This window comes from Mauremys reevesii, linkage group 6, assembly GCF_016161935.1.
Source record: "Mauremys reevesii isolate NIE-2019 linkage group 6, ASM1616193v1, whole genome shotgun sequence".
NCBI classification, from domain to species: domain Eukaryota; kingdom Metazoa; phylum Chordata; order Testudines; family Geoemydidae; genus Mauremys; species Mauremys reevesii.
In genome coordinates, this window is record NC_052628.1 from 106,555,178 (window position 1) to 106,567,918 (window position 12,741).

The following is a 12,741-nucleotide window of genomic DNA, read 5'->3' on the forward strand; positions in this document are numbered from 1 at the left end:
AGAGCGGTAGGCGAGAGGTGGAGAACAGCGGGCTGGGGTGGGCAGCATTTTTAATGGCACACTGCTGCCTGCTGGGGTTCGGCGGCGGGCTGAGCGGCACCCCGGCAGGCAGCAGCGTGCCATTAAAAATCAGCTCGCGTGCCGTCTTTGGCACACGTGCCATAGGTTGCCAACCCCTGGGCTAAGTTCTGCACTGGTTTAATGCATTAATCACATAAACTTCTGCAGATCTGGGCAATGTCTTATTTAGTCAAATTTGATTGTGTCTCAGAGCCATTGCAGAACTGCCATGATTGATGGTCTCTGCTGGAGAACTCAATGAAAAGCGGGACTTGGGTGTGTTAGCCAAGCAGAGTTCGGAAAGCACACACAGCACCTGCACCCAAGTTAATGCTAGCCATTCCCTACTTTCATAAGAAACATTCTTCAGTATTCCTTTTATTTTTTACTATGGTTCTTGAGACCTTGGGGGAAGGGATGGAGTGAGGGCAGGACCTGGGGCGGAGCACACCCCTCCCCCACAACACATTAGAAAGTCAACACCTCTGATGGGAGGCTCTGGAGTAGACTAGCAGTAATCTTCCTTACCAATCCCCTTTGCAGCCCCCAAGAGGAGGGAGAAGGCGAAAACACCTTCTCCCTTCTAGCAGGTAGAGTTGGGGGTGGGGGGTAGAGTGAGAAATGTATCAGAATCACGTAGCCAGACATTGGTTGTGACGGGATGCAGAGGCAACACCTAGTGCTCAGCCAGCAAAAGGTCAGCATCTCTGGCTTTCTTCTCTTCTCCCCTCATACATGTGATTTGATAAGGAGCTATAAGAATGGCTGCTTGTGAGCCACGTCGAAAAGAAAGCCTATAAGATGACAGGATTCTAGATCCAGTGATGAGTAAACCCCAAACTGGAGAATTTTAGTTATGTTTGTCTTGAATTTATGCTGAAAAAGTTTTGCTTGTGCTGATTACTGCTGTCTTATTTCTGCTAAGTCACTTCCATGATGGTTCTCCCAGAGACTGGCCTTTTCACCAGGGCACTGCCCTGAGCATCGGTGATGGAAAGACACTCCATACACACGTACACTTGGTCTTTTGTATCTACCTATAGTTAGTAGGTACCTGATACATTTTTAAGTGCTGACAAACACTCTACTCCCCACACATCATTAAGGAAAAAGTTGCCTACTTGCCAATTGTGAATGGATTTTTCAAATCCTACTGAAAGGGAAAAACAAAATAAATATTAATTCCTCACAAAAAATATATATTAGAAAGCATTCTTAAGGTTGCAGAGTGAAGCATTCAAAAGTTCAGAAAGGCCAGAATCCAGGTAGCACACACAATCTTAATTCTGCCTTTTTGTAAGTATACATCATGACACAGTCTTTTCTTATATGACTACATGATGTTCAGTGAGGCAGCTGCTCAATATTTCTTTTTATCCTCTTCATTCAAAAAGTGTCTCATCTTATTTACTGCACACCATCTAAACCTTTCACTGAATAAGGAATTTTTCAAGAATGTCTTCATGAGCTTTTCTGGAACGCTCACCACTACATTGTACATATGAGTGCCTCACAAACAGTTATGAATTTATCTTCACAATAATTCTTTAGAGAATTAATACCATATTTTACAGGTGAGGAGCTGAGGCACAGCGAGATTAAGGCCAAAGCTTGTAAAGTGACCACCTATTTTGGGTAGCTCACTGTGACAACCCTGTACACCCATGTACCCCCACTTTTATATGGTTATGATATAGTGTGTACAAAGTATGCCTTGTGAAATATCATTTTAAAATTCAAATCTGCTAAATATTATTATCCTGATGAAATATGTATAACATCACTGCATGTAAAATTGTGCGATCTTGTTATAGGTTTGTTACTGAAATATGTTGTAATTCTGGACAGTGCCCTCAAACTATTTTCTCAAAGACAAATGGATAGTGGCACACCAGCTAAGTGCTAAACGGCCATCACCTGCTTAATCGGAGATTCACCAGCAGGGGAGTTGTCAACAAGAAATTTACAATTCATCTGAAGGATAGTTGGCAGTTCACGTACACCATGGAACTGCCTGATCCCATGACTCAGCAAAGACTTTTCTAGTACAAAGTGTCAGAGTATAAAAAGGAGAGGCAGTGATCTCCTCATCACCTCTTCTCCCCCTTGTCTTACAAGCAATCTTGTTGCCACGTAGAGGTCATTGAAATGGGGAGCGTGGTCCTGGCCTGGAGGTTCTTCCCAGCGGTACAGACTGTTGCAAGCTTTTGGGTGAGAGAAACCTTTTTGTTTTTAAACATATTAGTCTTGGTAAAGTTTAGGAATTAGCTTGCGTGTTTATCTTTTTATTTCTTTTGTAACCAGCACTGACTTTTATTCCTTATTACTTATAAATCACTGAAAATCTATCTATCTATCTTTCTCTAGTGAATAAACTTGTTTTTTCTATTTTATCTAAACCAGTGTGTTTGAAAAATCTCTACTCAGGCCAACAGGGCTGCTGCATATTCATTACATTTGTTGGAATGACGGACTAACTCATGACCTTGTACGGTCCAGTGGGCTACTGAACGATGCAAGATGCACATTTCTGGGAGGCAAGGCTGGGACTGAGGGATAGGCGGATATCACCCTGTATCTATTCATGAATGCCTGGGCATAACATTCATATATTCAGCTGGGAGTGACTTTGCATGTTGGTGGCTGTGAGTGAGCAGAGCCTGGAGGGGTTTGCTGTTCACCAGCAAAGCAGCGTAAAAGGGATCCTAGACTGGAGAGCTAAGGGGACACAGCAGTTCAGCAGTGCAGGCTGCACCTGGGGGAACGTCACACTCAGTAACTGAACGCTGAACTTAATTCTTGATTTTTTCAGAGGTCATCATCTCACAGGTCCCACTGACTTTAACTGGAATTGAGAGTCTTGAGAACTTTTTGGGGGGTGGGGGGAACAAATATCAATCCCTGGTATCTTAAATAGGGCACCCAACAAAAGAGAATCATATAATTAGTGATCACGTCCAAACGTTTTGGTTTATCGTGTAGGAAATGTGTGGCAGAGCCAGGAATAAAACCCAATTATCACAGGTCTTAGGCCAGCATCTTGACCACAAAACTCTCCTTTTCTCTTCCATCAGTCCCTGCCTCACTCACTGTTCTTCCCATGCACTGAACGAAGTGGGAAAACAATTATACATGATCATTGTTAAATTTAAAAATTGCGTCATAATACATACGCACAAAGGAGCAGAATTAGGGTTGCGTGGTATAGTTTAATTCTGACATTTCCTAAATTTTGAGACCTTCATTTTACACCCTAATACACTTTTAACATAGTTTTTAAATGGACTTTGGGGGGGTAAGGGGGGGAGGAGAAAATAATTCCATCATATGCAGATCTCTGCTAGACATCAGTTAGAAAGTTAGAGAGCAGAATTCCTGTCTCTGGGAAATGAGTGATTAAAGCAGGGGATTGAGAATTAGGAATCCTGGGTTCTATACCTGTTAATGATACTTTGCATTTACATATTGCTAATTCTCTGTGGATCTAGAAGCATTCTGTATGCAAGAAGGAAGGGCCTCATTTTGGAGCATAGCCAAGCACACAGATCTGGCATATTCTTGCTGAAAGGTAGTGTAGTTTAGAGGAGACGACTTGGGTCCACCATATTAGAAATCTGGGTTCTATTCCCAATTCTGCTAAAAGGGACATGTGCAACCTCTCTAGTCCTCGGTTATTCCTCCTGTAAAATGGGAGGAATTATATAGGCCTCCCTTTTAGGGAAGAGATATAAAGTCTTGTGCAATAATAAGAGTTTAGAATAATAATAATAATCACAACAACAACAAATTTGTGCTTCTCATCAATGGAAGAAGCAAGACACAAAAAAGTCTCCTGATTCCCAGCCCCAGTGTTCCTTCCCCCAAACCAACAGGAATCTTGATGGGGGAAAAGAACCAGCTACATTCATTTTGCCTGTGTTGGGTTTGAAAATACAACTCCATATAGCAATTTAGAAGTGATATGTGAGGCTCAGTGTGGCCCAGGAGCATGCATGCATTTAACAAGTTCCCATGGCTCATAACTCAGTCAAACTTAGAGACATTTTCACAGGGACAGCAAAAGGAACTTCTGAACTCGGAAATATCACCCTGCCAAAATTTCAAATCCATACGCAAAATCCCTGGGACACTAGATTATAAAAAAAAGATTTAACAAAATATATATGTTATCTGTTTTTCACTGACCTACTCTCAAAAGTGAGAACTTTTTTTTTAAAATATTTACTCAAAAGCAATTAGCCGGAGACTGAGACCAAGCTGGAAAGTTTCAGCCCAAAAGGTTAAAGTTTGTCTAAATTACAAGAAACAAAAACATGCAGTTACAGGGGAAAACATTAAGCAACCTTAATAATAGGTATTACCAGAGCTGTAATTGCAGAAAACAGAATAAAGGAATTGTTAAAAAGGAAATCTCTTGGGATTTCTCATAAACCTCCTGGTTTTGCCACTCCATCCTCCCCGCTTTACAAAATATCTGACTGTTCCTTAAAAACTTACTTTCATTTCTGTTGCTTTATTCCCTATATTTCCGCCCAATTTCTAATTCATAATAAAATGTCTTTTATTCTATTTATTCTAATTCAAAATAAAAGGTCTTTTTCTTAACCACTACGCTGGTATAAACAATTTTTCTGGTTCCAACGTATCAAATACATTTGTAATTTTGAGTACATTGTAAGGTCACTTCTACATGAAGGAAATAAATGGTGAAAATTAACTGAACCTCACCACCCCCAACAATGTCTGTCTCTTTACTTTCCTTCTCCGCAGTAATAATTATCTAGGTTCTTTTAAATAGGGACACTGTCAAGCCGTAGGTTCAAGCTTTAAGTTTTGACAGAAAACTAGATTTCAAAAAAAACCTTTGGGTGAAATCCTAGCCACACTGACATTTTGCCTGATGGGGACAGGATTTCACTTTTTACTGGCAGAAATGCATTTTTTTATTTTACATAAGAACGGCCATATTGGGTCAGACCAAAGGTCCATCTAGCTCAGTATCCTGTCTTCTGACAGTGGCCAATGCCAGATGCCCCAGAGGGAATGAACAGAACAGATAATCATCAAGTGATCCATGCCCTGTCACCCAATCCCAGCTTCTGGAAAACAGAGGCTAGGGACACCATCCCTGTCCACCCTGGCTAATAGCCAGTCATGGATCTATCCTCCATGAACTTATCTAGTTCTTTTTTTAACCCTATTATAGTCTTGGCCTTCACAACATCCTCTGGCAAGGAGTTCTACAGGTTGACTGTGCGTTGTATGAAAAAAATTACTTCCTTTTGTTTTAAATCTGCTACCTATTAATTTCATTGGGTGACCCCTAGTTCTTGTGATATGAGAAGGAGTAAATAACACTTCCTTATTTACTTTTTCCACATCAATCATGATTTTATAGACCTCTATCATATCCCCCCTTAGTCATCTCTTTTCCAAGCTGAAAAGTCCCAGTCTTATTAAACTCTCCTCATATGGAAGCCATCCAATATGCCTAATCATTTAGGTTGCCCTTTTCTGAACCTTTTCCAATTCCAATCTATCTTTTGTGAGATGGGGGGGACCATATCTGCACACAGTATTCAAGATGGATGGATTGCCTGTATATAAATCCATTGTATGGATTTATATAGAGGCAATATGATATTTTATGTCTCATTATCTATCCCTTTCTTAATGATTCCCAACATTCTGTTGGCTTTTTTGACTGCCGTTGCACATTGATTTCATGTTTTCAGATAGAAATCTTGGCATCATTGTGGATAGTTTTCTTGAGTGGTAACAGCTAATTTAGAGCCCATCATGTTACATGTATAATTGGGATTATGTTTTCCAATGTGCATTATTTTGCATTTATCAACAGTGAGTGACACCACAATCTGGGACAGGTCCTCAGTTTTGTCACCTAAAAAGAATGGTTCAGGTTTGGGAATCTCCCTCACATCCTCAACGATGAAGACCCATGCAAAGAATTCATTTAGTTTTGCCACAATAGCCTTATTGTCCTTGAGTGCTCCTTTAGCATCTCGATTGTCCAGTAGCCCCACTGGTTGTTTAGCAGGCTTCCCGTTTCTGATGTACTAAAAAAAATTGCTATTACTTTTTGAGTCTTTGGCTAACTGTTCCTCAAATTCTTTTTTGGCATTCCTAATTATATTTTTACACTTCGTTTTCTTTTCTTTTTTTAAATTGTTTTTGGATTTAAATAATCCTGCTTAAGGTTTGCAATTGTAGTGTTCTGCCAATGTTTGAGAACCAGAAAGTGAAACTGATGAGAACTACAGATAGAAGTAAATTTGCTTTCACTTTCTACTTTTTGTATTATGCAGTTGTTTTAACCTGAACAAATACATTTAAAATTCAAACTCTCATATTTTAACATCTTAAATTATTGATGGGAAAATCTGCTTTAAATATTATTTTAACCTGAGAATGTTTCTTTATTTTTACCCAAAGTTAGACTCAAGTCCTGCAAAACTTATCCATGCTCTTATCTTTAAGTACATGAGAAGTTCCTTTGAAGGCATTGGGGCTACTCATGTGTATAAAGTTAAGCATTTAAGCATGCAGCATCAGGACTTTATTTATCATTTAATTACACACCTTTTAACCAATGAAATAAGGCCTAGATTAATATATAAATCTATGATAGTAAACTAAATGCAATACCATCTAAGAAACCTACAAGGTCCTTAACAATTTGCTGCTCCAAAAAAGCAGCACAGTTTTATAGTGCAGTTTAGACCCATCAGTATGCAGCTGTTTATTACATGTTTGAAATATGCAAGAATAACTAATTAAGTTCTCATTCTAGAATATCCAGTATTTAAGCTTGCTAATTTCTGAGTCTATGGAAGGGAAGAGGGAGAATTTTTTTTAAATGCAACAGCATAACAGGGAGGAATAGCTCAGTGGTTTGAGCATTGGCCTGCTAAACCCAGGGAGTTGTGAGCTCAATGCTTGAGGGGGCCACTTAGGAATCTGGGGCAAAAATCAGTACTTGGTCCTGCTAGTGAAGGCAGGGGACGGGACTCGATGACCTTTCAAGGTCCCTTCCAGTTCTAGGAGATAGATGTATCTCCAATTATTAAATTAAACAGTTATTTTCTGTCACTTGTTTGCTGTTTTGTTGTAGACATTAAATGAGCAACAACAACAACAACAACAAAAATACCAGAAAGCAATAACAAGTGCCTCACTGTTACACTATTTACATTTTTGTTTTGGAAAAGTGTTATGGTTGTCCCAAGAACAATTCTTATTTGCTATAATCATTGAGAGGAACTTTAATCAAATAGTAAGACAATTATAATAAGAAGTGCTACTCTGAAGTTCCATATATACTTTAACCAAAACTAAAAACAGTTTTCAAACATCATTTTCATTTAAACTACATTTGAATACAGTTAGCCACCTCATGTAGCTAAAACTAAGATATGTTCACCATCAGATTCAGGAAGTATAGTCAAATCCCAATAGAAGACAATTTTGAAGTCTCTCTTATTTCAAGTTAATTCATTAAGCAGCTGTCCCAGTTGAAAGAGGCCACATTTTAAACAATCTAAAATAATAATTAGCATTTACCTGTGTAATTTACTGATTTGAATGCATCACTGTGGTAATTGTACATTTAAGTTTGGCACACAACTCCCCACCTGACTTGTTTAAAATTCAGACCCTTAATGACAAAATACTGTATTAAACAGAGACAAGACAAAAAACTAACTCACTGCACCTCGTTTTCTTCTTTTAATATTTACATTGCAATCTATGATTAGAAGGCTAAATCTTAGAATTTCATATTTTTGCATCTCTTCATACTGGCTAAATGTTCCTGCCCTCCCCCCTCCCCTCCTTAAGTGCAATGTATACTAAATCTGACCCCATTATGGCTTAATCTTTACCATTCTTTATTATTAGGCTAAAATCATTTCCTGGGAGACATCCCAAAAAAGCAGGTTATAGTATAGGTTTTATTACCAGGCATTAGCGACAGTTCAGCCACCAGTGGCCAGCAACTGGCATAGCTATACCAGCACAAATTCAAATGGAGACAAGGGTAGCCATGAATCATACCAGTTCAGTTTACCCCAGGTGTCGGCAACCTTTCAGAAGTGGTGTGCCGAGTTTTCATTTATTCACTCTAATTTAAGGTTTCATGTGCCAGTAATACATTTTAATGTTTTTAGAAGATCTCTTTCTATAAGTCTATAATATATAACTAAACTATTGTTGTATGTAAAGTAAATAAGGTTTTAAAATGTTTAAGAAATTTCATTTAAAATTAAATTAAAATGCAGAGCCCTCCGGACTGGTGGCCAGGACCCAGGCAGTGTGAGTGCCACTGAAAATCAGCTCGCTTGCCGCCTTCGGCACACGTGCCATAGGTTGCCCACCCCTGGTTTACCCCAATTTCAAGCAAGGGAAAATAGAATTTGCAAATCACATTTTTGTCTGTCTACATTTGGGGGTTGCAGTAAAAACCATTTGTTGGTTATCAAAGTATAGACACTGACAGAGAAACAATTTTACAAATATGTATGTCATCATACTCAATATCTTGGTAAAAAATGCATCCAAGAAAAAAAATCACTGCCATTTTGTTTCTCTCTTAAAAAAAAAAATCAAGCCACTAACCTATCACTACAAACCCCTTTGCTTTGCATAAAATAGATCAGCTTACAAATTATGGGTATGTCAGCTACCTGATAATTTCTGTCCCTACTTCTAAAAAATTAGCAGCAATAATAATGGAAGAAACTATAAATTTAAAACTATTTAAGAACATCGAAGGTGGATCCTTCAGTCCCTGAAATGATATAAACACTGAAAAATCAATCAATAAGAAACAAGATCGGTTCTTTTCATTCAAATGCATTACAACCTAGCAGAAATGTTCAAAGTAAAAAATGTTAATTTTAACCAGACCTTGAAGCCAATGATGCTTTTACTGATTTGGGATCAAATCCCACTCATTTCACTCATGTGAGTAATCCAAATGAACCTAATAGGATTACTTGAACAAGTGAGGAGAGGAGGATTTTATCTTTATTTTCTGACTTTCAAGTAGATTGATCATGTAGAATTTAAAGTCTCAATCCTGCAACTTGCTCTGCATAAGTGAATCCCTGTACCCACACAGGGTCAGCTGTAGGACTGGGGCCTAAAATGATAATTAATTCAGAATATAGTAATCATTTTCTTTCTAGTTTTTGCAGTTATTACACAGAAAATCCCTTGCTATATTCTGTTGAGAGTTTGCTTATGATTTTTTTTTTTTTGACAATGACAATAGGAACCCTATCTCTGAACTACAATCCCTTGTTATCCACTTCATGACACCTATGTGATAGTACTAAGCTATAGTCTTGTATTGGTTACCTGTCACTGAAATATCAACTACAACAAGAAATGTATATATTGTTCTACTGCACCTATAGTTTACAGAAACTGCAAGAACAGAAAAATGGACCATTTGAAAAAAAAAATACAAAGAATATGATGGAGAGAATAGGACAGTCAGAAAACTATATTCAAATCCACACATGAAGAATCTGTGAAATTACATGGCTTTTTAAAAAGTGTCACAGTTCAAGTCAAAACAGCACCTCAATCTAATACCATGCACTATTGAACTAATTGATTATATTTATCTGACACCTGCTAGTTTCATTTACCAAGCCTGATTTTAAAAATAATTTTTCTATAAAAATACTGAGAACTATTTCACAATGCAAAAGCAATAGAATCCACAATACATCCATAATAGAAGATCCAAAACACTTCCTGAAGGTTCCAATCTTACAAGGGACTCAGTATGGCCCAGTGGATAGAGTAACTAATTAGCACTCAGGAGAGCCAGATTCTATTCCTGGCTCAGCCACTGGCCTGAGGGGTGACCTTGGACAAGTCATTTCAGCTCTCTGTTTCTCAGTTTCCCCATCTGAGAAATGGGAATAACAACGTTTACTTCATTTGTAAAGCACTTTGAAATCTACGGACGGAAACCACTACGTAAGAGGTAGGGATTAATATTATTTGGACAGACATCTGTGTCCACATGTAGCACCACAACTTCAGTAGGGGGCCAACCCATGCTGAGTCATTGTAGAATTGGGGACAAAGTGATACACCTGCTGTATTCATTTAACTACTTTTTAAAAAAAAATGGGATTTTTTTCCAACAGTAAGTTATCCAAATTTACACACATGCCCATATCAAACTCTGAACTACAATCACACAAGGAGTGGGAGACACACTGACAAGTCACACATGATGTCTGATTGTTTTTAACGTTAATGTTATGAAAACACTTGTTTAAAAAAAAATCAATAGCATGTTTGTGAACACGAACTCCAAACACTCAACATGTGCCACAAGAATTGCATTTGCCCCTCGCTTCCTTCCATTTCGCTGCCGAACTAACAGATGCACCCAGCCCAGCTGCAGCGTGCACAAGGGCAGCAGCCACAGTGACAGCTGGGGCAAGCGGGCTGGTTTCCTGTGTGACCCCCCCCCCCCTACACGTCCTGTTCAGCCAGTGCAGCACCGTACCTACCACCTGGTGGTTTAGGGTGCAGACAGTGAGCATGGCATAGGGCGCTGGGACCCACCCGCACCCTCCTCTCCGCGGGGCCAGGGCTGCTCACAGGAAGCCACCGCCGGCCCCTCCCCAGACACACAAGCTGTGCTGCTCCCCACTCATCCCTGCGGCACCACACACACTCCCGGCCCCTCCCCCGAGCAGGTGGCAGCGGCATCCCCGCCTAAGTGCTGCGTGCACCGGCCTCCCCGCTGCTCCCCGCGCCCCCGCAGCGGGCTCCAGCCCCGGCTGGCTCCCCTCAGGGGCCTCCCCTGCGGGCTCCCCCAGCCGCACCCCCAGGCCCGGCCTCTGCCCCCAGCCGGGTCCGTGCGCTCCGGCCCGGCTCCGCGGGCTGTACCTGGACGGGGACGCTGACGGCACCGCGGGGTCGGGGGAGCGGCCGCACTCCCCCTCACTCGCGCCCTGCTTTGCTTTGGGGGCTTCTTCCGTGCGCGGATGACAGCTGTTTTGTGCGCATGCGCAGACCCTCCTGTAGGCACGGCGAGCACAGAAGCGAGCCGGGGGCGTCACGTGACACGGGAGCCCCCGCCCACTCCTCTGGAGGGCCGTGTCAGGTGACCAAGGACCACTTAACCGTTCACCCGAGTATTTCCGGGAAGAGCACTGCGCATGTGTGAGAAAATGTTCGTTGCGAGTGACACAAAGGGACCGGGGGACGGTAACTGAAACGGGCTGTGTGACAGCCTAGAGAAGATCACGTGAGGGCAGTGAGCGGGAGAGGCAGCTAGCGGGTCTCTCTTCGGCCAATAGGAGCCGCGCGGGGGCGGGCCCCGCTCCGGGGTTGGCCCTCTGGGGCCGCAGCGCCCCTAGGGGTCGGCAGCCAGGCCAGCGCCTTCCCTGCAGCCCGGGCAGAGCTGGCAGGTGCTCGCCGCGCGCAGGGCCAGCCTGGCAGGGCTGATTTAGTGGGGGATTGGCCCTGCTCTGAGCAGGGGTTGGACTAGATACCGCCTGAGGGCCCTGCCAACCCGGCTAGTCTATGAAGCCCATTAGCTGAGGGCAGGTGAAGCAGCTCTGCTGGCCCCGCGCGCGGATTTCGGCACAAACGAAAAGTTCTCACGCTTGCGGAGAAGCCCTTGCCAGTGCGACCCATGCTGCGGTGTGGCTCCCAGCCAGCCCCCTGCCCTGGCTGCTGTCCACAGCTAGAGCTGAAATAGAAACGTGGCAGTTATTTTTGTGAGGATCCCCGTTTTTTCTTGTCCGCGTCTTCGTGCGCGGGAGCCCACCTGTCTGGGATCCACGTACTTGTTCTCCCAACAGGGCTCCTGGCTGAAATTGGTGACTGACTTTATTTGAGCGTTGAAACCTGATGTAGAAGTCGTCTCTCTGTTGTGGCTTTCCACAATAGTAGGGCTCTCCGTCATGCACTCGTGCAGGTGTGCTCGCTCGCAGTCACACTGCTGGTTTAGCTATTGCTGAAGCTACTGCTGGACAATGTGTGCGGTGTAGCAACAGATGGCAGTTTCCACTTTCCTGCTGTCTGAACAAATATGTCTTTTAAATCTGATGAGGCTTAAACGTTTATAGCACATAACTGGAAAGGTTTTTTTTTAGTCAAACCTAAGTCAGGCAGTCAACCACTTTGATACAATAAGGTTACAACCATAGGCCTGTCCACTGTGTAGAACAGGGGTGGGCAAACTTTTTGGCCTGAGGGCCACATCGGGGTGCGAAACTGTATAGAGGGCCGGGTAGGGAAGGCTGTGTGCCCCCAAACAGCCTGGCCCCTGCCTCCTATCCGACCCCTCCCACTTTATACCCCCTGCCTCCCCAGACCCTCCCACCCATCCAACCCACCCCCTTGCTCCTTGCCCCCTGACCACTCCCTCCCGAGATGCCCACCCCTAACCACCCCCGGGACCCCACCCCCATCAACCCCCACCCAGCTCCCTGTCCCCTGACTGCCCTGACTCCTATCCACACACCCACCCCTGACAGGCCCCCAGGACCCCATCCTCTATCCAATCCCCCCTGTTCCCTGTCCTCTGGACACACACCCCGGACCTCTGCCCCATCCAACCGTCCCCTGCTCCCTGTATCCTGACTGCCCCCCAGGACTCCCTGCTCCATATCGAACCCCCCA

At 42.7% G+C, this 12,741-nt stretch overlaps 1 protein-coding gene across 7 annotated transcripts in view; it reads right to left on the reverse strand.

Moving 5' to 3' along the window:
• Positions 1–11,264, reverse strand: part of KDM4C (lysine demethylase 4C) — a 415,762-nt gene extending 404,498 nt beyond the window's left edge. For 3 of the 7 annotated variants that reach the window (XM_039544305.1, XM_039544308.1, XM_039544307.1), the window contains exon 1: positions 10,999–11,263. The gene's annotated coding sequence lies outside the window, so the exon portion shown is untranslated. Of the gene's footprint in view, positions 1–10,998 lie in introns of all 7 variants that reach the window. The other 4 variants (XM_039544302.1, XM_039544301.1, XM_039544306.1 and 1 more) reach the window with 3 other exon arrangements.
• Between the last annotated feature and the right edge of the window lie 1,477 nt (positions 11,265–12,741).